Source organism: Globicephala melas, chromosome 11 (genome assembly GCF_963455315.2).
Source record: "Globicephala melas chromosome 11, mGloMel1.2, whole genome shotgun sequence".
Lineage (NCBI taxonomy): Eukaryota > Metazoa > Chordata > Mammalia > Artiodactyla > Delphinidae > Globicephala > Globicephala melas.
Genome location: NC_083324.2, coordinates 6,600,772 through 6,622,814, shown reverse-complemented (window position 1 = coordinate 6,622,814; position 22,043 = coordinate 6,600,772). Strand labels below are relative to the sequence as shown.

At 45.6% G+C, this 22,043-nt stretch overlaps 1 protein-coding gene across 4 annotated transcripts in view; it reads right to left on the bottom strand.

Annotated features, from left to right (window-relative positions):
* The window catches only part of ATP2B2 (ATPase plasma membrane Ca2+ transporting 2), a 351,712-nt gene that overhangs the window by 191,636 nt on the left and 138,033 nt on the right, over positions 1-22,043 (bottom strand). Inside the window, exon 1 of one of the 4 annotated variants that reach the window (XM_060307762.1) lies at positions 17,193-17,410. The exons of the other annotated variants lie outside the window; for them this stretch is intronic. The gene's annotated coding sequence lies outside the window, so the exon portion shown is untranslated. Of the gene's footprint in view, positions 1-17,192; positions 17,411-22,043 lie in introns of those variants that run through there. 4 annotated transcript variants of the gene reach the window in all.

Genomic DNA, 22,043 nt, shown 5'->3' with positions numbered 1-22,043 from the left:
CGCCTGCCGATGCAGGGGACACGGGTTCGTGCCCCGGTCCGGGAAGATCCCACATGCCGCGGAGTGGCTGGGCCCGTGAGCCATGGCCGCTGAGCCTGCGCGTCCGGAGCCTGTGCTCCGCAACAGGAGAGGCCACAACAGTGAGAGGCCCGCGTACCGCAAAAAAAAAAAAAAAAAGAAAGAAAAAAGACCTGCCTGGGTGGGCTTCACCCCTCCCAGGCCCCATCTCAGGGGAGCTAGTCTACTGCCAGCAGGGTGTCAAGGTGGGGTCTCCCTGTCCTCTGTCTGCTGTCTGGTGTGGCCTGCAAGGGCAGAGGGAGTGAGGCAGAGTGGCCATGGGCATGTGCTCTGGAGAGACAGAGGCTCTGGGGCTCGTGGCTGGACCTTTCCAAGCCTCTGTTTCCCCATCTGCAGGATAGGATAATAATATCTACTTTTACATGCACTTGTGTGTACGTGCGTGTGTGTGCGTGCAGTTTTATCATGTGTGTAGTGTTATGTAGCCACAATCACAATCAAGATACAGAACTTTCTGTGACCATAAGCTTCCTTGGGCTGTCCCATTATAGTCAGCACCTCCCCCCACCGCGCCGCATGCCTCCCTAACTCCTGGCTATCATGAATCTGTTCTCCAATAATGTTGCTTTTTTAATGATATCTATAAATGGAATCATGCTATGTGTGACCTTCTGGGATGGGCTTTTTTCACTCAGCACAATTCAGTGGAGATTCATCAGGTTGTTGTGTGTATAGACAGTTCAATCCTTTTTATGGGTGAGTACCACTCCCTGATGTGGGTGGACCGTAGGTAGCTTAATCATCTATTAAAGGACATCTGGCTTATCTCCAATTTTTGGCAATTATTAGTAAAGCTACTATAACCTTCTGTACAGGGTTTTTGTGTGAACATAAGTTTACATTTATTTGGGATAAATGCACAATAGGACAATTATTGGGTCACATGGTAGTTGTATATTTAGTTGTTTTTTGTTTTTAAACAAACTTCCCAATGGTTTTATAGTACCAGTTTACATCCTGCCTACGATGTATGAGTGAACCAGTTTTTCTGCATCCTCACCAGCATTTGGTGGTGTCATTTTTTATTTTAGCCGTTCCGACAGGTGTGCAATTATATCTCACTGTGGTTTTAATTTGCCTATCTTTAATGACTAATGATGTTGAACATCTTTTCATGTGCTTATTTGCCATCTGTATATTCTCGTCATAGAAATTTCTCTTCATGATTTTTGTCCATTTTCTAATTAGATTGTTTGATTTCTTTTTATGGTTGAGTTTGGAGAGTTTTTTATACATATCAGATACCAGTACTTGGTCAGATTTTGTGGTTTGCAAATATTTTCTCCCAGTTTGTAGCTTGTCTTCATCTTTATAAGAGGTTTTTTTGTTTGTTTGTTTTTGTGGATCATGAGCTTTTAACTTTGGTGAAATCCAACTTATCATTTTTTTTCTTTTATGGATCATGCTTTGGGGTCAAGCTTAAGAACTCTTTGCCCAGCCCTAGATCCCGGAGATTTTCCCCTTACATTTTCCCCCTAAAAGTTTTATAGTTTTACATTTTATAGTTAAGACCATGATCCATTTTGAGTTAATTTTTGTATAAGGCATAAGACTTAGATAGGTTTTTGTTTGTTTGTTTGTTTTTCTTTATGGATGTCCTATTGCTTCAGCACTAGTTATTGAAAAGGTTATCATCTTTCCTCCACTGAACTGCTTTTGCACCTTGGTCAAAAGTCATTTGGGCTTATTTGTGTGGGTCTACTTCTGGGTCCTTTATTCCATCCCATTGCTCTATGTGTCACCTCTCTGTTGATACCACAAAGTCTTGATTTCTCTATAATAAATCATAAAATCAGGTAGACTGACTCTTCTTACTTATTCTTTTTCAAGACCATTTCAGCTATTCTAGCTCCTTTGCTGTTCCATATAAATTTTAGAATAACCTTTTCTACATCTACAAACATGTTGGGGGATCTTGGTAGGAACTGCAGAGAACTGACATCTTTACTATGGTGAGTCTTCCAATCCATGAACATATATGTTGCTTCATTTATTTAGATATTTTTAAATTTTTTTCATCAGCTTTTTTTTTGTAGTTTTCAGCATACAAATCTTGTACATGTCCTGTTAAATTTACACCTAAGTATTTCATTTTTTGAGTGACTGTAAATGGCGCTGCATTTTAAATTATTGTGCCCACATGTTCATTGCTAGTATACAGAAATACAGTAGATTTTTGTATGTTTATCTTGCACCCTATGACCTTCCTGAAATCGCTTATTACTTCTAGGAGGTTTTTTTTTCTTTAATAGATTCTTTTGGATTTTTCATGTAGATGATGAAGTTAGCTGCAAATACGGACAGTTTATTTCCTCCTTTCCAATCCATACTCCTTTTCTTGTCTTGTTGCATTGGCTAGAACTTCCAGCACGATTTGAATATAAGTGGTGAGAGCTAACATCTTGCCTTATTCCAAATTTTAGGAGAAACCATTCAGTCTTTAACCATTAAGATAATATTACCTGTAGTTTTTTGTAGATGTTCTTTATCAAATTGAATGAATTCCCCTCTATTCCTATGTTTCTGAACATTATACCATGAATGGTTGTTGAATTTTATCAAATGTTTTTCCTGCATTGATGGATTTATCATGTGATTTTTCTTTAGACCATTAACATGGTCAATTATACTAATTGATTTTTAAATGTTGAACCAACCTTGCATTCCTGGAATAAACCCTATTTGGTCATGATGCATAATTGCTTTTATACATTGCTGAATTTTATTTGCTAATGTTTCATTAAAGATTTTCACATTATATTGATGAGGGATGTCGGCCTGTAGTTTTTCTTTTTGGTATTGTCTTTGTCTGGTTTCGATATCAGGGTCATTCTAGCTTCATAAGATAAATTGGAAAGTGTTCCTTCCTCTTCTGCTTACTGGAAAACATTGTATAGAGTTGGTGTTAATTTTTTAAGCATTTGGTAAAATTCTCCAGTGAAACTATCTGGTCTGGGGATTTCTTTTTAGGGTATTTAAAAATTAAAATTCCTCAATAATTATAGTGCTATTCAAATTATCTGTTTCATATGGGTGAACTGTAGTAGTTTGCATTTTTTGAGGAACTGGTCCATTTCATTTAGGTTGTCAAATTTATGTGCGTAGAGTTATTCATAGTATTCCCTTACCATCCAATTGTGTACTTGCAAGGTCTATAGTGATATCACATTTCATTTCTAATTTTGGTAATTTCTCTCTTTCCTTCTCTTTCTTTCTCTCTCCCTGTTAGTCTTGCTAAAGTTTTGTCAATGTTGTTGATATTTTCAAAGACTCAGCTCTTTGTTTCATTGCGTCTTCTCTATTCATTTTCTGTTCTCAATTTTACTGATTTCTGCTCTTTATTATTTCCTTCCTCCTGCTTGATTTGGGTTTATTTCGCTCTTCCTTTTTTATTTTGTCAAGATGGAGCTTAGATTATTGATTTGAGGCTTTTCTCTTTGCTAATTATGCATTTAGTACTATAAATTTCTGTCTCAGCACTGCTTTAGGTATGTCACACACATTCTGATATGTTGTATTTTTATTTCAATTCAGTTCAATATATTTAAAAATTTTTCATTTAGACTTTATCATTGACCCACGGATTATTTAGATGTGTATTATTTAGCTTCCAAGTGGCTGGAGATTTTTCTGTTATCTTTCTATTATTGATTTCTTGTTCGATTTTACTGTAATTGGAGAACACATTCTCTTTGATTTAAATTCTAATTTTGCTGAAGTTTATTTTATGTCCCAGAATATGGTCTATTGCGGTGTATATTCTGTGGACACATGAAAAGAATCTGTTCTATAAATGTTGATTTGATCCTGTTGGTTTACGGTGTTGTTGAGTTCTTCTATATCCTTGCTCTGATATTCTGTCTAATTGCTCTATTGATTATTGAGAGAGGGGTGTTGAAGTCTCCAACTATAATTGTAGTCAGTTCCATCACTGTTTGCTTCACATATTTTATAGCTCTGTTGTTTGGTGCATATACATTTAGGATTGCTATATCTTCTTGGTGGCTTGACTCTTTTACTGTTATATAATATTCCTTTCTTACTCTAGTAATTTTCTTTGCTCTGAAGTCTACTTTATCTGATATTAATATAGCTACTCCTATTTTCTTTTGATTAATGTTGGTAGGATATACATTTTGTCTATTCTTTTACTTTCAGCCTGCCTGTATTATTATATTTGAAGTGAGTTTCTTGTAGATAGTGTATGGTCAGGTCATGTTTTTCAAGCCACTCTGTCAATATTAGTCTTTTAATTGGTCTATTTAAACCATTTACATTTAATTTAATTATTGATACATTAAACTTTAAGTCTGCAATTTTAATTTTTGTTTGCTACTTGTTCTTTCTACATCACTTAAAACTACATCAGAAAGTGTTATAATTTTTGCTTCAATTGTCAAATATAATTTGGAAGACTCAAGAAGAGAAAGAAAGGGTCAATTGCATTTACCCATATTGTTGCTTACCATATTTTTTTTCCTTCCTGATGTTCCAAGATTCTTTCTTTTTTTTCTTTAGTATGCAGGCTTCTCACTGTTGTGGCCTATCCCGTTGCGGAGCACAGGCTCCGGACGTGCAGGCTCAGTGGCCATGGCTCACGGGCCCAGCCGCTCCGCGGCATGTGGGATCTTCCCGGACTGGGGCACGAACCCACATCCCCTGCATCGGCAGGCGGACTCTCAACCACTGTGCCACCAGGGAAGCCCCAAGATTCATTTTTTATTGTTTATTTTCTGTTTAGGAAACTTCTTTTAGCACTCTTTTAGGGTAGGTCTTCTGGCAATAAATTCTCTCAGTTTTTCTTCATCTGAAACTGTCTTGATTTCCCCTTCATTCTTTTGTTTGTTTGTTTGTTTTTTGCGGTACACGGGCCTCTCACTGTTGTGGCCTCTCCCATTGCGGAGCACAGGCTCTGGACACACAGGCTCAGCAGCCATGGCTCACGGGCTCAGCCGCTCCGCGGCAGGTGGGATCTTCCCAGACCGGGGCACGAACTTACGTCCCCTGCATTGGCAGGTGGACTCTCAACAACTGTGCCACCACGGAAGCCCCCCCTTCATTCTTGAAGAATATTTTTGCTGGATATAGGATTCTGAGTTGACTTTTCTTTCCTTTCAGCATTTGAAAAATGTTGTGCCACTTCCTTCTGGCCTCCATGGTTTCCAATGAGAAATTCACTGTCACTTGAATTGTTTCCCCCTTATAGATGAGGTGTCATTTCTCTCTCACTGCTTTTAAGACTTCTGTTTTGTTTTTAGTTTTCAGAAGTTTACCTATTTTTTACCTTGGTGTGGATTTTGTTGAGTTTATTCTCTTTGGAATTTTGCTCAGCTTTACGAATCTGTAGGTTTATGTTATTTGCCAAATTTGGGAAGTTTTCAGCCACTATTTCTTCAAGTATTTTTTCAGTTTCACTTCCTCTCTTATCTCCTTCCAGGAGTCCAACGACATAAACATGAGATCTTTTGTTACAATCTCACAGGTCCCTGAGGCTGTGTTTACTTATTTATCTTGTGTCTATTTTCTCTTGGTTATTCAGCTTAGGTAACTTCTATTGTCCTATATTCCGGTTCAGTGATTCTTTCCTCTGTCCCCTCCGGCCTTCAGTAAAGCACATCCATTGAATTTTTCTTTTAAATTTCAGTTATCATATATTTCAGTCTAAAATTTCTATTTGGTTCTTCTCTATGCTTCTGTTTCTTTGCTGACACACTCTATTTTTTTCATTTGTTTCAAGTGTGTTTATAGCTGTTTCTTGGAGCATTTTTATGATGCCTGCTTTAAAATCTTTGTCAGATAATTTCAACATCTCTGTCATCTTGGCGTTGGCTTCTATTGATTGCCTTTTTTCATTCAGTTTGAGATCTTCCTAGCTCTTGTTATAAGTGAATTTCTACAGAAACTTGGGCATTTGGGGTATTATGTTATGAGACTGGATCTCATTTAAACCTTCTGTTTCAGCTGGCTTCCTCTGACACTACTCCAGCAGAGAAAGGGGGTTGGTTGGGAAATCCAGCTCCCCATCAGGCTCCCACTGATACCTCCATGGCTGGGAGGTACAGGAGTGCCTTGTTACTGCTCCCAGTGTGGTCTCTCCACTATCATGACAAGGACTGGGGTGAGGTCTTGTCACCACCCAGTGGGGAATGAAAATCCTGGCTCCCTACCTGGCCTTCTCTGACACCACTCCCGTGGGGGACTTGGGACGCTTCATTGCAGTCTGGTGAAGGGGGAAGTCTAATCTCCCCACTGGATCTTTGCTGGTGGGGGTGGAGCCACAATCTTTTCTATGGTGTTTAGTTAGAGTAGAGCAGTTTTTGCCTAAAAGTGTCTGTTCTGCTAGGCTGCCCCTTTCCTGCTTCTTTAGCTAGAGAGACCAGGTTTCTGTTGGGGCATTTTTTTGCCTGCCCATTGGCATTTCCTCATTTCTGGCTTCTTCAGCTCCAACTCTGGGCTATATGAGGCAAAAAGAAAACTCACCAGGAACTCACTGCTATGCTGTTTCTTGGGTCCCCAGGTCCCAAGAAACAGGTCTGTCTTCTCTCTATCTTTTAGAATTTTCTTATGCTTATTTTGTATAGAATGTCTAGGGTTCTCAGTTGCACCTAGGGACAAGTACCTTTACTCCACCATCCCGGAAGCAGGAGCCCACCTGAAGCCCTCTGAACGTGTGCTTTCCAGCTCCCTGGAGTTTTCCAGAATCAACTATATCGTCTTAACACAGCTAAACAAATCAGATTTTCTAAGATGCCTGTCATTTCCCATGGGCTCCCAGCTTTCTACCTGACCCAGGTGAATGCCTACCTGTCCAGTCAAGGACCCGTAGGACTCCGGGCTTTTAGGAGGCCTTTTCCTTTCAAAGCTGTAGGTGGTAATGGGTGACCTGGAGCAGAGCCCCAAAGATGCCGATTTGTTAAAACTAGAAATCCTGCTGGGCATCTCTTTCAGGGTCTCTAGGTCTAACCTTCTGAGGTCTCTTCAGGGGAATACAGGGATCTGGGCAGTGTCGCTAATCAAAAATGACTTAAGCCAGGGCATGAAAGTTCATAACTTTGCCTCATTCCCCACCACAGCTGGTTCCTCTTGCCTGGGCTGTGCATTACCTTTCACAAAAGGCTCTCAAGTCTGTACCTTATTTCCTTCCCTCCCCAGCTCTGGGAGGCAGGAAGCTCCCACCACCCTTTATGTGTAAAGTGCCTGGCTTCTAGAGGTCAGTGAGCTAACCAAGGCCACTCAGTTCCACACTGGCAGAGCTAGAATCACACCCAGGTCTTGTCACTCTGGCACCAAGGTCATTTTCGAGGCCTCAAATCATCTCCGTGTTTTTTATCTAGGTCAAAATGGTTCTCAAAGTGTGGTCCACGTGCCCGTGAGGGTTCCCAAGACGCTTACACGGGGGGCTGAGAGATCAAAACCATCTTCCTAATAACATTTAGATGTTATTTACCACCTTCACCTGTTGATATTTGCACTGCTGGTGCAAAAACTGCTGGTGCCCTAGCATGAATCAGGGAGTGGCACCAAACTGTACTAGTCGTCATCCTATTCTTCATCACCACACGCGGGCGGTAAAAAATGCCAGCTTCACTAAGGAATGTCCCGGATGAAGCAGTAAAAATGACTAATTTTATTAACTCTCAACATGGGAACATGGAATGGGAAATATATGCATCAAGCATTCTGCTGTAACCCAAGTATGATGGGTGTTGGAGGAGAGGTTCTCCTATGAGCATTTGAGTTGTGAGCTGAACTTGCCTCTGTTTTCACCAAACCCATTTTTACATAAAAGAACAACTGACAGACACACAATAGTTATTCAGACTTGGGTATCTGGCAGACATTTTCTCAAAAATGAACAGAGTGAGCCTATCATTTCAAGGAAAACAAATGACAGTATTTGTTGCCAATGATAAGATTTGAGCTTCCAAAGTGAAAATTAGAATTTTGGAAGACTTGTATGTGCCATCATGAACTTGACAGCTTCCCCAATACTTAGAGACGTTTCTGATGAGGTCAGTGCTAAGATAACAAATGTGACATTTTATGATATTGTATAGTGAAATACACAAACATTTAAAAGATCTGCATAACTCAATGAGCCAATATTTTCTAAATGACCAGTGCAGGATGTCGCAAAACCATGCATAGGTAAAAAAATTCATCAAAGCGAAAGAAAAAAAATGGATTATAAGGTACAATATGAAAAGTTCATTGCCATGGCTTCAGATTCTTCATTGCAACTAATTTTAAAAATGCTGTCTGCTCTGGGCTGAATTGTGTCCCTCCCAAAATTCATATCTTGAAGTCTTAACCTCCCAGTACCTCAGAATGTGACTGTATTTGGAGATAGGGCCTTTTAAAGAGGCAATTAAGTTAAAATGAGGACATTAAATGGGCCCTAATCCAAAATGACTACTGTCCTTATAAGAAGAGGGAATTTGGACACACAGAGAGATACCAGGGATGTGCACACAAGAGGAAGGACCCTGTGAGGATATAGTGAGAAAACAGCCATCTGCAAGCCAAGGATAGAGGCCAGCAAGCCTTGATCTTGGGCTTCTAACTGCCACAACTATGACAAAATACATTTCTGTTGTTGAAGTCATTCAGTCTGTGGTATTTTGTTATGGCAGCCCTGTAACTGAGCAGGACCCTGTGGGGTCTTCTTGCGGACAGACTCCCCCCACCATGTCCCCCCACCTCTTGTTTATAAAAAAGTTTTAGCTTCTTAGGCCTTCCCCGAGTTCCAAAGAGCAAATTTAATCAGAGAAGTGAGAAAATGCAGAAACAAAGGAAAACAGTCAAGCAAGACAAAATAATAACCGCTTAGCCATAAAACAAAGTCAAGGACCTTTAGTTCTTCTTCAAGGGCTCTAGGTAATCTCTTGAGCCATATCCTTGAGTTGTTTTGTGGATACTAAAATCCCCTCCAGGTAGAAGAAGCTAACTGCATGCTGACCGCCAGCATGTAGACCCCAGACCGGTTGAAACCAGAAGGATGATGATGTTAACTCCTGAAAAGCCACCCTATTACCTCACTACCAACCAATCAGAAGAATGTCCACAAGCTGATCAAGTACCCTACAACCCTCACCCCTAATGTTGCCTTTCAAAACCCTTCCCCAAGAGCCATAGAGGAGTTCAGGTCTTTTGAACACGAGCTTCCCATTCTCCTTGTTTGGCCCCATATTGGGTGCTTTGCAATAAGTGCTATACTTGCCTTTACCACAACCTGGTGTCAACAGATTGGCTTTACTGTGCACGGATGAGTGGGCCCAAATTTGGTTGAATAACAGCCCTAGCAAACGAATACGCTATCACTTGTTGAGTTTGGGTGTAGTATCAAAGAAGGATATCTACAATTATCTGAACGGCTATTAGAATCCTCCTCCCTTTCCCACAACATATCTCTGTGAGGCTGGAATTTCTTCAAACACAGTAAGCCAAACATCATATGGCAACAGATTGAATGCTGAAGCAGATGAGAATCCAGCTGTCTTCAATTAAGTCATTAAAAAGACTTGCAAAAACATAAAACAACACTACTCTCCTAGTTGTTTTTTTTTTGGAAAATATAGTTATTTTTCATAAAGTATGCTACCATAATGGATTTATTATTATTATTTTTAAAAGAATTAACATACAAGTATTATTACAATCTCAGTTTTGACTTCGAATATGGTAAATATGAAGAGATAATATTCACATAAGCACAACTCTTTGGGGTCCTCAATCATTTTTAAGAATGTAAAGCGTCCGGAGACAGAAAGTTGGAGAACGGCTGATTGAGGTCAGAATTTCCCCAACCCGGGTCAATCAAATATGACTGTCAAGATGATTACTATCTGTCCTTTAATCAATCTCATTTTCTCTTAATAGCTTGCCTCATTAAAACTTAAACACATCTATTTTAAAAGGAAAACCAGTGCCACTCACCACAAATAAAAGATGACCACAACAGAAAAATTATAACAGGATGTCCTGATGTTTAGTGGAATCTATTGCCTGCCTGAGGCCCTGAGCCCAAAGGTGGCTTGCTCTCTGCCTAGAGTCTAGCCAGTGTTCAGGCAGGGAGGGGGCCATAATTAAAGACACACTAGTTCCAGACAGAACCTTTAGCCTTGAGGTGACCTGGAAGACTGAAAGAGAACTGGAAACAGATGAGTTTTCTCACCAGGTGATGGGCTGTTATTTCATACCACCTAGTATCCTCTTAGGTACCATCAGGGGTATACCATCCACAGTTAGGGATACTCAGATTTAATGGCACTGAGGCTAAAGGGGGAGGGACAGTGATTCCCTTCACAAACAGTGCTTCTGCCTCCTTGAAGGCGGGCAGGGGAGAGGGTTCTACTCTTGCTCCCAAGCCCAAGACAATGACCCTGGCAGCTGAGCTTGAGGGATGAGAAACGGCGCATTCCAGCTCAGGCAAGCCCACGAGACGTTCTGTGTAGCAGCCCTCCTCCAAAGCCAGATCAGTTCATGGCCTGTGGACACCTCAGCTCAAGCTTGTGTGTGCTCCACTCTGGATTCTACCCCCTCCCAAATCTGCTTTAACCTCGCGTGTTCCTTTTCTAGGTGATGGCGCCATGGCCAAGAATGTTCCCAGCAACACTGATGGCAACAGCTGCTCTGGAAACCACCCCCATGTTCACCAGAAGGAGAACAGATCAACGAGAGTGCAATATCTTCATGCCTCGGAATACTATACAGCCATACAAATGCACCAGCTCCAGCTGCAGCAACCACGTGGATGAATCAGAGAAACAGAATGTTGCCGGAAAGAAGCAAGACTCAAAAGGTTACATACTGCGCAATGACATTTTAAAGAACTAAAGCAAAAGCAAAACTAAACAATAGATGGTGTAAGCATACACACACGAGATAGAAATGTTTTTTTAAAAGAAGCATATGGGAATTCTCTGTACTTTCTATTCAGTTTTTCTGTGAACTTAAAATTGCTCTAAAAAATACAGTCTATAGAAAAAAAAAAAAAAGCAAGGAAATGATAAACACAGGATGGTCACTTCCTCTGAAAGAGGCAGGGGGTTGGGATGGGGACACTCACACAGGAATATGCAAGTTATTGGTGACATTCTAAGTCCACGATATACATTGTATTATTAAACTAACATATATGCTACATAATTTCCTTTGTATGTATCAAATATAATAGTAAAAAAACAAAATAAAGGAAAAAATGTACATCCTCTTACCCAGTCATTTTGCTTAAGAACTTATTCTAACGGAAGGAATTAGAAATGCAAACGACGTTTGAGCCATATCGATGTTGATCACGGTGTTTTTCTTTTTAATCATGGCAATAATCTGGACACAATCTAAATTTCTAATCTAAGAGATTAGTTACGTAAATTACTGAGAAGCCACAGGACAGAATATTATGTATCTATCAATAATCATGTTTTCAAATAATTTTTAATAACCCAGGAAAATAATAACCTGAGGTGAAAAATTCAGAGTAGATAAGATCTCAATTTCTATGACCTACAACAAGAAATGTATTGTTTATAGCCTAGAAAAAAAAAAGATATAGTAATTTTGAAAGACATAGTGTTCCCCAAATGTCAACACTGTGGGGTGAAAGTTTCGGTTCTTCTATAAAGTGTTTGTATTTCCCTGTTTTCTATAGTAAACATATATGTAGGAAAACATGCTTGCACATGGTACATCAGTCAGGAAGATGGGTTTGCCCATCCCCCATCACTCTCACAGCCCCCTCCCCTCAAATGATTATCCCATCATCCAGAGGCTGGACCTTAGTCTGAGAAGCCTCCATCAGCCTGACTCGATCAGGGGGCAGAGGGAAGGAGGCCTCTCACCTCCCCTCCCTCCCACCCTTCAGTCTCCCCACTGAAGACCAAAGACCCTCTCAGTGTGCCCCTTGCCCACCTCGGTCCGACTTCTCCTTCCCTGGGCCCACCCTACCCAGTCCCTCTGTCCAGGGTTACCTATGGGGAACAGAGGAAGGGTCTGGGTCCCCGGGCTTTGCCTGGCTCCGCCCCAGCCACCAGCCAATACACCCCTACACAGGGGCACGGCGGGGTCACACCTGGGACAGCTCCGCTCCTGGCCCCAACTTGGGGCCTGCCAGGGATCCTCCCTTCTGACACCACTTTCCCATCACTTCCCCTCTCTAGAGATAGAAAGCAGCCCCCAAAGTCCCCTCACCACATGTGCATCTTCTCCCTCCATGAAGCCATGTGCCTATGAAATTGATAAAGGATGGCCTCTGGGCCTCACTGCTCCACTTTACAAATGGGGAAGCGGCGGCTCTCAGAGGGAAGACTGTGTACCTGGGGGCGCACGGCTGAAGGTGGCCAAGCCAGGATTCGAACTCAGGTTGCGTGGCTCTCAAAGCCGGCAGATTCTGCTGCCCCACGTGCCAGACCTGTTGCCCCCACCAGCGAGCGCTGTGCACTTGTGCGATGTCCTCTATGAGTCAAGAGTAAACCGAGGCTCAGTTCTGCTCTGCCATCTGCCACACCTCGACTCCGAGGCAGGGATGTTGACTTGCTGTGCAGAGAGGGTGCACTCCCGCACTCGGAACTGAGCAGCGAGCTTCCCTGGCTGGAGGTCGGGGAGGGGAGAGGGGCTTGGGGCAGAGTAGGGGGCAGAGGGGCCGGGGCAGGCACAGTCCTTGACAGGTGGTGGGGGAGAGCTATGGGCTATGAGTCAGCATCCCTGGGCCAAAGCCGACTGCCGCTGAGGCTGGGTGGCCTTGGGCAAGTCCTTTCCCCTCCACTGAGCCTCAGCTGCCCCACTACAAGGGGTTGGAACATTTGATCCTTTACAGGCCTGACAAGGTCATATTCTACGGCTGCAGGTCTGGGGGGGCTGCCTCCACATTCCTGGCCCTTTGGGGTCGACGACAGCCGGTGGGGAGGAGAGAGGATCCTTAGAGAGAGGAACCGGCTGGCCCAAGGTGACACCATTCCTAACAGCAATAACATCAACAGCAGTGATAATAATGCTTCCCTACTCATAAGATGCACACAGCTTGTTTCTCCCAAAGCACTCCCACGCCCATTATTTCATTCACAGTCCCCATTTTACAGATGATGAAACAGGATTAGAGAGGGAGAGGGAACAGCCTAAAGCCACACAGCTGCCCTGTGGCAGGGAGGACAGATCCTTATTCCCATGCATCTGTTCCATGAAACGTCTGAGTTTTAGTCCCCAGGGAGCTGTAGGCATGAACTTTCCAGATACCTCTCCAGGGAAGCCCCTTGTAAGGCCAAGTCCAAAAGTGGGAAGGACTCTCCACCCAGGAAATTCCTCGATTTAGGCATTTCCTGAACCTGTTTCCTGTGTTACAAAAATAACCACTGGGAATCCCAGGTGGAGGGTTTGCCCAACGCCCTCCACATGCGTTATGCTCACTTCCAAGGCAGGTGGGAAGAGCAATGGGGGAGGAGTCCAGTCCCAGCACTTCCCGCTTAGCCACGTGCCTTGGGATGAGTCCCTCTCTGCAAAGTGTTGGGGGTGGACAGGGTGGCTCCCAGGGTCCTCACCATTCCGAGCACTGTCCCCGTCATTCCTGGAGGCATGTCTGTCATTTCTCATTCATCTTTTGTCAGCCAGGAGCGGCCATGAATGCTGGATGGCCAGAACCCTGCTGGCTAAGCTCACTGCTTGTACCCTAGTATCTGGTACTCAGTAGGACCATGTTACCACTTGCAGACTGATTGGTGGGGTTCTAAGGAGCAAATCCCGAGGACAGCTATTTTGTATCACACAGAGGGTCCCGGGAAAAGGCCCCTCGAGGCCGTCACTCATCGAGCGCTTAATATGTGTCAGGGTCTACTCTCCAAACTTTATTTTTATATTTTAACATCTTTATTGGAGTATAATTGCTTCCAAACTCTAAATAATCCTACTTAATCCTCACAGTGACGGCTAAGAGTGCAGAGATGCTACTGTTGCCCCACCCATAATCCCACAGATCTAACCACTGTGGTGTCATTTCCGCCACAGATTCTGCATCTCTTTGCCAGAGGACCTTCTCTGGTGGGCAGAGAATCCACAAATTCTAGAGAAGTAAAGCCACTCCCCCAACGCTGGCAGCCCTTGGCCAATGACTGATGGGAGCTGGGAGTTGGTATATAAATACCCCAGCTCCCTTGCTCCTTGGGTGGGAAAACCATGAGCTGTGGGCTCTATGCTAGCTCTCAGAGTCCCCCCAGAGCAACTGAGCCTCAGTTGCCTATACTGATAATTAACTTGCTTGAAAACACCCCCTGCCCATTCCTGTCTCACTTTCCTGTTCCCCTACTTGCATTCCTGTGCCTCCCAAATAAATTATTTACACTTGAATCACTGTCTCATGGTCTGCTTCTGGGAGAACCCAGGCTGAGATGAAAGGCACTGATATTATTCCCATGTCGATAGGAAAGAAGCTGACACTCAGAGAGGGGTAACTTTCCCAGAGTGACGTGGAAAGCTCAGATCTGAACCCAGGTCTGAGATGTTCTGTTTTAATCATCACACATTCCAGGAAGAAAGAACTAACAGTGTGACTGAAAGTCTAGTGAGAGAATGGCCATGGAAGAACATTCACTCACTCACTCACTCAATCATTCAAAGACTCTTTATTGAAATCAACTGCTTGTCAAGTCCTAAACTGGGTGCTGAGGGTACACTGGTTAAATGCACCAGCTCTAGAATCTTGGGGACCTGGGCTCAAATCCAGGGTCCAACCATGTGCCAGCTGTGTGACACGGGCAAGTGATTCAACTTCTCCTGACCTCTGGTTTGTCATCTGTCAATGGAGGATCATGGTGGTGGCTACCACACAGGCTGCTAGGAGAGTAAACAGGCTCACATGTATAAATAAGTGCTCAATATGCATCAGCTATAAGATGATGGTAAAATCAGTGCTGAAAACTGGGACGTGATAGGTGGCAGCAATACTATTGTTTTTAGCATGTCTTATCACTTAGGCCAGTCTGTGGTTAAAATAAATAACTATGAGTTCCAGAGGAGTTGAAAATTTGTACTTCCCCCTACTTTTCCTTCCTTTCTCCCTCCTTCCCTCCCCTTCCTTCCTTTCTTTTCCCCACCCACACGAAACCCCTGCCCTCTGCTCCTTGCCAGCCTCTGTGCTAGGCATGGGGACACAGAGATGACAAGACTCTCTCCCCAGGTAGCTCTCAGGGCCCGGGAGGGATTGAGGAGGTAGACAAGGGAACCACATAGCTCAATGTGGCGAACAAAGGCCCACACAATGGCAGGGGAGCACGAGGAGGAGCACTTGACCCTGCTCATTGATGCTGAAATTGAGGGGAGTCAGAAAGGTTAAGTCACCTGCTCAAGGCCACAAAGCAAATAAATGGTTGTTCTGACTCCAAATTTCATATGATTTCTGGTATCCTGCCATGTGGTCACATTCTGTTAAGAGCCCCAAGGAAATCATAATAACAATGACTTCCATTGCAAGATAGGTCTTGGGGACTCAGCCCAAGGGAATCTTTTGTGGCTGACTAGCCACAGAGAACAGAGCCTCTGAAGTCTCAACAGTATGAGCAACCGAAGAGTTGAGAACAATATGAAAGCAATAAATATTTATTTCAAAGGGAAGCTGATAAGACATATTTTTCTAAGAATTAGAAACTGAGCAAATAGTGGAAATGTGACAAGACACTTTACTGAAGAATAAGTTGGAACTTAGGGCATTTTATCTTGCTGCAGATGACTGTTTTTCTTTTCAGTCATCTCAAGATTAATTCAACCACATAACAATATCTTTATTTTTTCCTCTTTAACACAGAAATAAATTAGATCCTAATTCTATAAATCAGATTTTTGTTTTGTTTGTTTTCAGAAAGCACATTTTTCTCTGATTTTTTCTTTTCTTTTCTTTTTTTTTTTTAAGACCTGGAGCAATCTGAGATACAGCTCTCTTAACTTTTGGGGTTAAAAACTTCTCCCTTCCAGAAGGAGACATTCGAAATGCTCCAGTGAAAGTCAACCAGAACCCAGGTTTTCATACACAGAAATTCATTTTATAGAAACCTTGTCAAGACAATTCCAGGAACCCAGGCTGCCTGGGCACCAACATCACACACTCTTCTGATTATGGTGAAGATCAGTGTCACCCCAAACTCTACCGAATGAGCTGCAGAAGAGTTTTAAATAGTAGGAAATCCATGCCGGCTGAGGTCATGGTGAAAAGGAAGGGGAAACATTCACAGTTGCTCTGGGAGAGAAGGAAGCTGCTAGGCAGAGCGGCCAAGACCTGATGCAGAGCAGAGCATAAACTCCAATCAGGCCAGGCTGCTGGCAGGATATGACTCAGCCCGCTGCTCTGCTGGCTGAAAGGGCAGTCTGGCTTTTCTCGACCCAGGTCAAGCAAGTTTAAGGCTCACACAGGCCTGAGGTTGGTGGGAACGCCTGTGGACCCTTTCTGCCCCCTCCACTCTCATTTATGGCTATTTCCCTCTGGCCTGAGCCAGACAGCATAGCGGTTCACCTGGCAGACTCCAGCCAGAGGCAGCCAACATGCAAAGTCACCGGAATGACTATGCAAATATTTTCTATCCCCTCCCCCACCAACACAGGGCCTCCCAAGCTGAGCTCGAGTCCTAATTAGCTCACAGGACAGTGAGTTGAGTACCTGATGGAAGAACAGTTAGTGAATTCAGTGGGGAAAGAGGAAAGACACAGCCCCTGGAGAAGCAGGTAGTGCTGTTTTTAGGACCAGGCAAGGCAAAGGTGAATGGATGCCCACATACTGCAGCACAGTGACGATGGGGCAAGAGTGCCAGCCTCAGCAACTCAGATCCAAGCTAGGACCTGTGATCACCGTGGCTGCTATCTGCAAAGTATGATCCTCTGCACCACGTCCTTTCCCTTTAATACTCAGTTACCACATGCATCCTCCACAGGCCCAGCTTTGCACTACGAAGAAGTTCTGAAGTTTCGTATAAAGAAATATTCCCCCTAAAACGTGCTTCTAGTTTATGCGAACTTATATTTAGAAATAGATTTTTCTTTCCTTTTATGAGAAATCGACTTCAAACTTCTAGCCCACCAACCGGACATAACTGCTCACAATGACGTTTCATTTGACAAAGAATAAAATGTATCATAGTTACCTGTTTCGCTGTCTCTGGTTCCAAAAGCTAAGTAAGGAGCCGGCAGGCCATAGAGGGGGAGGTCTGAGGGCTGGTGCAGAGGGCCGGGGCTGCGCGTGTCCTAGCCATGCGGTCACAGGCACGGCTCAGTTTCACCACCTGTACAGTGTGGAGGCCGGCCTCTGCCTGGGCTGCAGGAAGCAGGGCATAAGGTCTGGCTGGGCCGGCTCTCTAGGGCCCTCAGCAAATGGAAGTGAAGGAACATTAGCCTTGCTTTTGAACAATGTCAAAAAGTTGCATAAGGAGGGTAGCCGTGCTTATCGTGGGGCACGGTTCTGGTTTTCTGGAGCAATCTTGTGCAGCGTTGCTGCAGCCTGAGAGGGAACACCCTTCCCACGGCCTCCGCCTCGTCTCAGCGCTGGGTGGTGACTCAGTGCTGCAAGGGGCGTGGGCGGGAAACCACTTAGGCATCACCATGGAATCTGACAGATTTGCCCCCATGGAGCTGCTCTGTAAAGCAGAGGGGAAGAGGGGCCCTGCTACCTCCCGCAAGGTGAGTGGGGCGTGAGGGAGCAGTTTTCATCAGCCGAACCCCCTCCCTGCCAGCGCGGCTGGACGCAGAGGACCTAAAGCACGCGGTGGCACAGGCTTCCGGGGTCGGGGGGGCGAGTCCCACCTGTGGGGACTCCTCCCTCCTGCAACGGGTTCGAACACCCCTCTGACACTTCACGTCAGGAAGGCAACACAGAAGCCTTCCGAGCACCACGCCTGTGTGCTGGGCCCCCTACCAAGCCCTCTGCGTGCTTTGCTTCAGCCCATCCTCACAACGGCCGATTCTCATGCCCATTCTACAAACGAAGAGGCTGAGGCTGAAAGCACGTCACACTGCTGCCCCGAGGCAGAGCTCGGATTCCAACGAGATATTCCCAGTGCCCTGAAAAGCTTCGGGAGACCCCCAAACAGGTGTCTGTGGGCACATGAGGAGCAGGAGAATGTTCCCGAAATGCAACTGTCGGGGCCACAACAGCTCAGGCTGGAGGCGCTCATTTTAGGCAGCTGTCATTTTTTAAGGAATTTTTCTGCGCTGTCGCGTGTACTCTTCACGACCGTTCTCTGCAGCACGTGCTAATATTTCTATTTCACAGGTAAGGAGGTGGATTTTTTTTTTTGCGGTACGCGGGCCTCTCCCGTTGCGGAGCACAGGCTCCGGACGCGCAGGCCCAGAGGCCATGGCTCACGGGCCCAGCCGCTCCGCGGCACGTGGGGTCCTCCCGGACCAGGGCACGAACCCGTGTCCCCTGCAACGGCAGGCGGACTCTCAACCACTGCGCCACCAGGGAAGCCCGCGGAGGTGGCTTTTGAGTTGCTTCCCAAGGGCACCCAGCCATTCACTGTCTTGACCACCCCCCCCCCCCGGGACCCCTGGCCTCCAGCTCCTCATCTGTGCAATGGGGACTTGAAATCACACCCTCCAATACGTCAGGGTTAAATGAGGGAACAGAAGGGAAACGCTTTAGAAACTGCAAAATGCCACCCGAATACCAAGGAGTATTATTATTTACTAAAATAGCTGAGTGGGGAGAGTGCAAGTGAGGCTGAGAATGACAGGGCTCTGGATGCGATCCTAGATCCGGCAGAGCGCTTAAGTGGCACTCTTCCCTGGACTGGAAGCTCCCGAGAGCAGGGATCGCATCTGCTTCGCCTCGGTTCCCGGCTCTGGGGATGGCCCAGAAAGAGCCCTTGAAAAATCTTGGCTGAACTATTCAGGATTAATTCAGGACAGGAGGAGAGGGTAGAGGGGAAGAAAACTACATTCAAGGGCTGGAGGTGGCCTTAGGGTGATCAGAAGATTGATCTTCCAGATGGGGACACTTTTGAGAATAAAAAGGACATTTTTAATAGTCATGAGAAGCCAGGGCTGTTCTAGGCCAACCAGGACATATGGTCACCCTGTTTGCTGATCATTTTATCTGATCCCCACGTTGCGAGGGAAACTGAGTCCCAGCAGGAGGCACGGAGCCAGGCGCAACCCAAGGCTCCCTGTGCCCTCACAGGCCTACTCTCAAAAGAGCCAGAGCAGCAGCTACGAGTGGGTGGAGCTTGCTTTGGAGGGCCTGCCGCTCTCTGGAAGGAACTGGGTGTTCTCCACATAGGCCAAAGTTTCTGCTGGGTAAATATCAACACTTCTGGTCCGGTTATTAAGGGCCTGAGGAGTTGCTAAGCGGCCATGTGACCTCATGAGGGCTACTGTTCAGCGTTCAATAAGCCTCCTTGAGTGACATTCCTCAACTCCCAAACGCCAGGGGCCCCTGGGGTTCTGGGAAAAGACATGAGAGATTATAACGAGCAGCAGCAACTGAGAGAAACATGGTTGCTTTCTGGGCTAAGGGGTGGAGGGGCTGCAGCCTTTCAGAGCAGAGCACGGGAAGTTTGGGTACCCAGTGAGAGCCATCAGCAGCTGATACTAGCAGCAGAAACACCCCAGGAATAGAGAACTAGCCCATGAACAGTGCCTGAGACATCATCTCAGTTTGTTTCCAAAGCAGCCATATGGGCAGGGAGGTTGTAATGATCACCCCAGTTCAAAATATAGGAAGCTGAGGTCCAGCGAGAAGCAGCAGCTGCCCAAAGCCTCCCCAGATGTTTGCCCGGTGTGGGGAACAGAACGGCAGCCACCCAAAGACACCCAGGTTCTGATCCCCGAGCCTGTGACTATGTCAGGTTATGCGGCAAACGGGAGTGAAGGTTGCAGACGGCATCAAGGTTGCTCATCAGCTGACCTGAAGATGGCGGAAGGGCCCGTGAGAAACACGGCAGCCTTTGGAAGCTGGGAAAGGCAGGGAATCGGATGTTCCACAGGAGCCTCCAGAAGGGGACAGAGCCCTTGATTTTAGCCCTGTAGACCTGCACCTGACTCCTGACTTAGAGAGCTATTAACTGATTTATTTTAAGCTACTTGGTTTGTGAGAATTTGTCCTAGCAGCAACAGGAAACTAACGTGCTAGGGTTAGAAATCTGCAAGGTCTGAGCCAGAAGCGGGGGCCTTGGAGATCATTTAGCGAACTTGGAGTTAAGGAAAGGAGAGGCCCAGAGAAATTAGTGATTTGCTCAAGGTCACAAAGCATGAGACACAGATAATGACAGAGACCTCCCCAAGGCTACCGACACGATCCGCCGAGGGGCTGGATCTTCTAGGCCACTTCTCTGCTGATTCTCCACCGACAGGTCTCACTGGGATCCGGGGCCCCAAACCCTGTCCCCTCTGTCTCTCTCGGCAGGCCAGTGGCTCGTTTTATGGCAGGTAGAAGGCGCTCTCCTCCTGTGTCCCACCACCAAACACAGGTGGCCTGGAGCCAGCATTCACAGCCCACGACCTTGTAGCCTCAGTTTCCTCATCCGAAAATGGGCACAGCACCCTTCACATCAGGTGGAGAGAACACAGTGCAAAAGGACAAAGGGGAAGCCTGCGGCACATGCCTGGCACTCAATGCCTGCTCCCCGCTTTCTCTCAGTCAGGACCAGGCCTGCCATGGGTCCCCCAAGGCCACTGGCTCTAAAGCGTTTGGAATTCAAGAGCCTCATTCCCAGAAGAGCGTTCTCTCTGCCTGGTACACACAAGGCGCTCAATGAATGCTTGTGGAATGGACCACAGGATTGACACCTGAATCTTCCTCTTCCTCTGCTTTGCCTAGAAGGCTCCTCATGTGTCCATCAAGATCCAGCTCACATGCCACCTCCTCCAAGCAGCCTTCCTTGACGTCAAGGTGCAAGGTCATGGGGTACTCTTTGTGCTGGGTCTCCAGCTTTTCTGTGGCACCCTGGTTTTCATGTTTAGGGCTCAAGCCATGCTGTCAGATACCCCTGGGCTCCAGTCCTGGCCTTGCCTGTGTGGTTCTGGGCCAGTTACACCTCCTCTCTGAGCTTCGTCTCCTCTGTTCCATCTCCGGGCTGTCGGGAGGAGCACGTAAGGTGCTACATGGGAAGGGTTTAGCATAGTGATGGCACAGAGTAGACTTGTAGTAAATGGCCGTTGTTTTCATTAGAAAGGTTATTATCTTAGATGCTTCCTAGCGTAAAACCACGGTCCCCAGGGCAGGGGCATGTCTGATTCATCTCTGACAGACCTCAAATCTTTACTGAGCACCTACTACGTGGCAAGCTCTCCTCTGGCCCTGGGAGGATAGAGGGGAACAAGGTCCCTGCCCCCATGAGCTGACTTTCCAGTGGTGGGGGAGACAGACATGGAACAATCTGCACAAATAAAAACAGAACGTACCAGGTGGGGGTGTCACTGTGATGAAGCATGGAGGCACAGCAAGGGGCAGGGAATGACAGGGGAGCCTCTGCTTTGGATAAGGGGCCAGGGAAGGCCTCTCTGAGAAGGTGGTGTTTACACCCCTATAGGAGTCAGCGAGTAGAGTGAGTCACGTAGACATGTGGGGAGAAGCATTCCTGGGGAGGGAACAGAAAGGGCAAAATCCCCAAAGACTGTGTCTGGCGTGTCTGAGAAACAGCAAGGAGGCCACGTAGTGTGTGCTCAGAATACGCATGCAGAACTGACATGTTATTACATTATTTATACTATTATAGAAAAAATACTGCTATACCCATTTATTTATTCTTTCCTATTTTATTAATTGGAATCATATTCATTGAGCTTCTTCCAAGTATTATGTCACTGAATGCTCACAGCAACCCTTTGGGGGCGGTGCCATTGTCCCCACTTTGCAGATGTGCAAAACTAAGGCTCAGAGAGGTAAAGTGCTTTGCCCAAGGTCACACAGCAGGTGGATGTCTAAGTCAGGATTTGAACCCAGGACTGTGTGATATTTCAGTTCTTGCTTTTTCTCCCAGGACGCCAGGCTTCGGTGG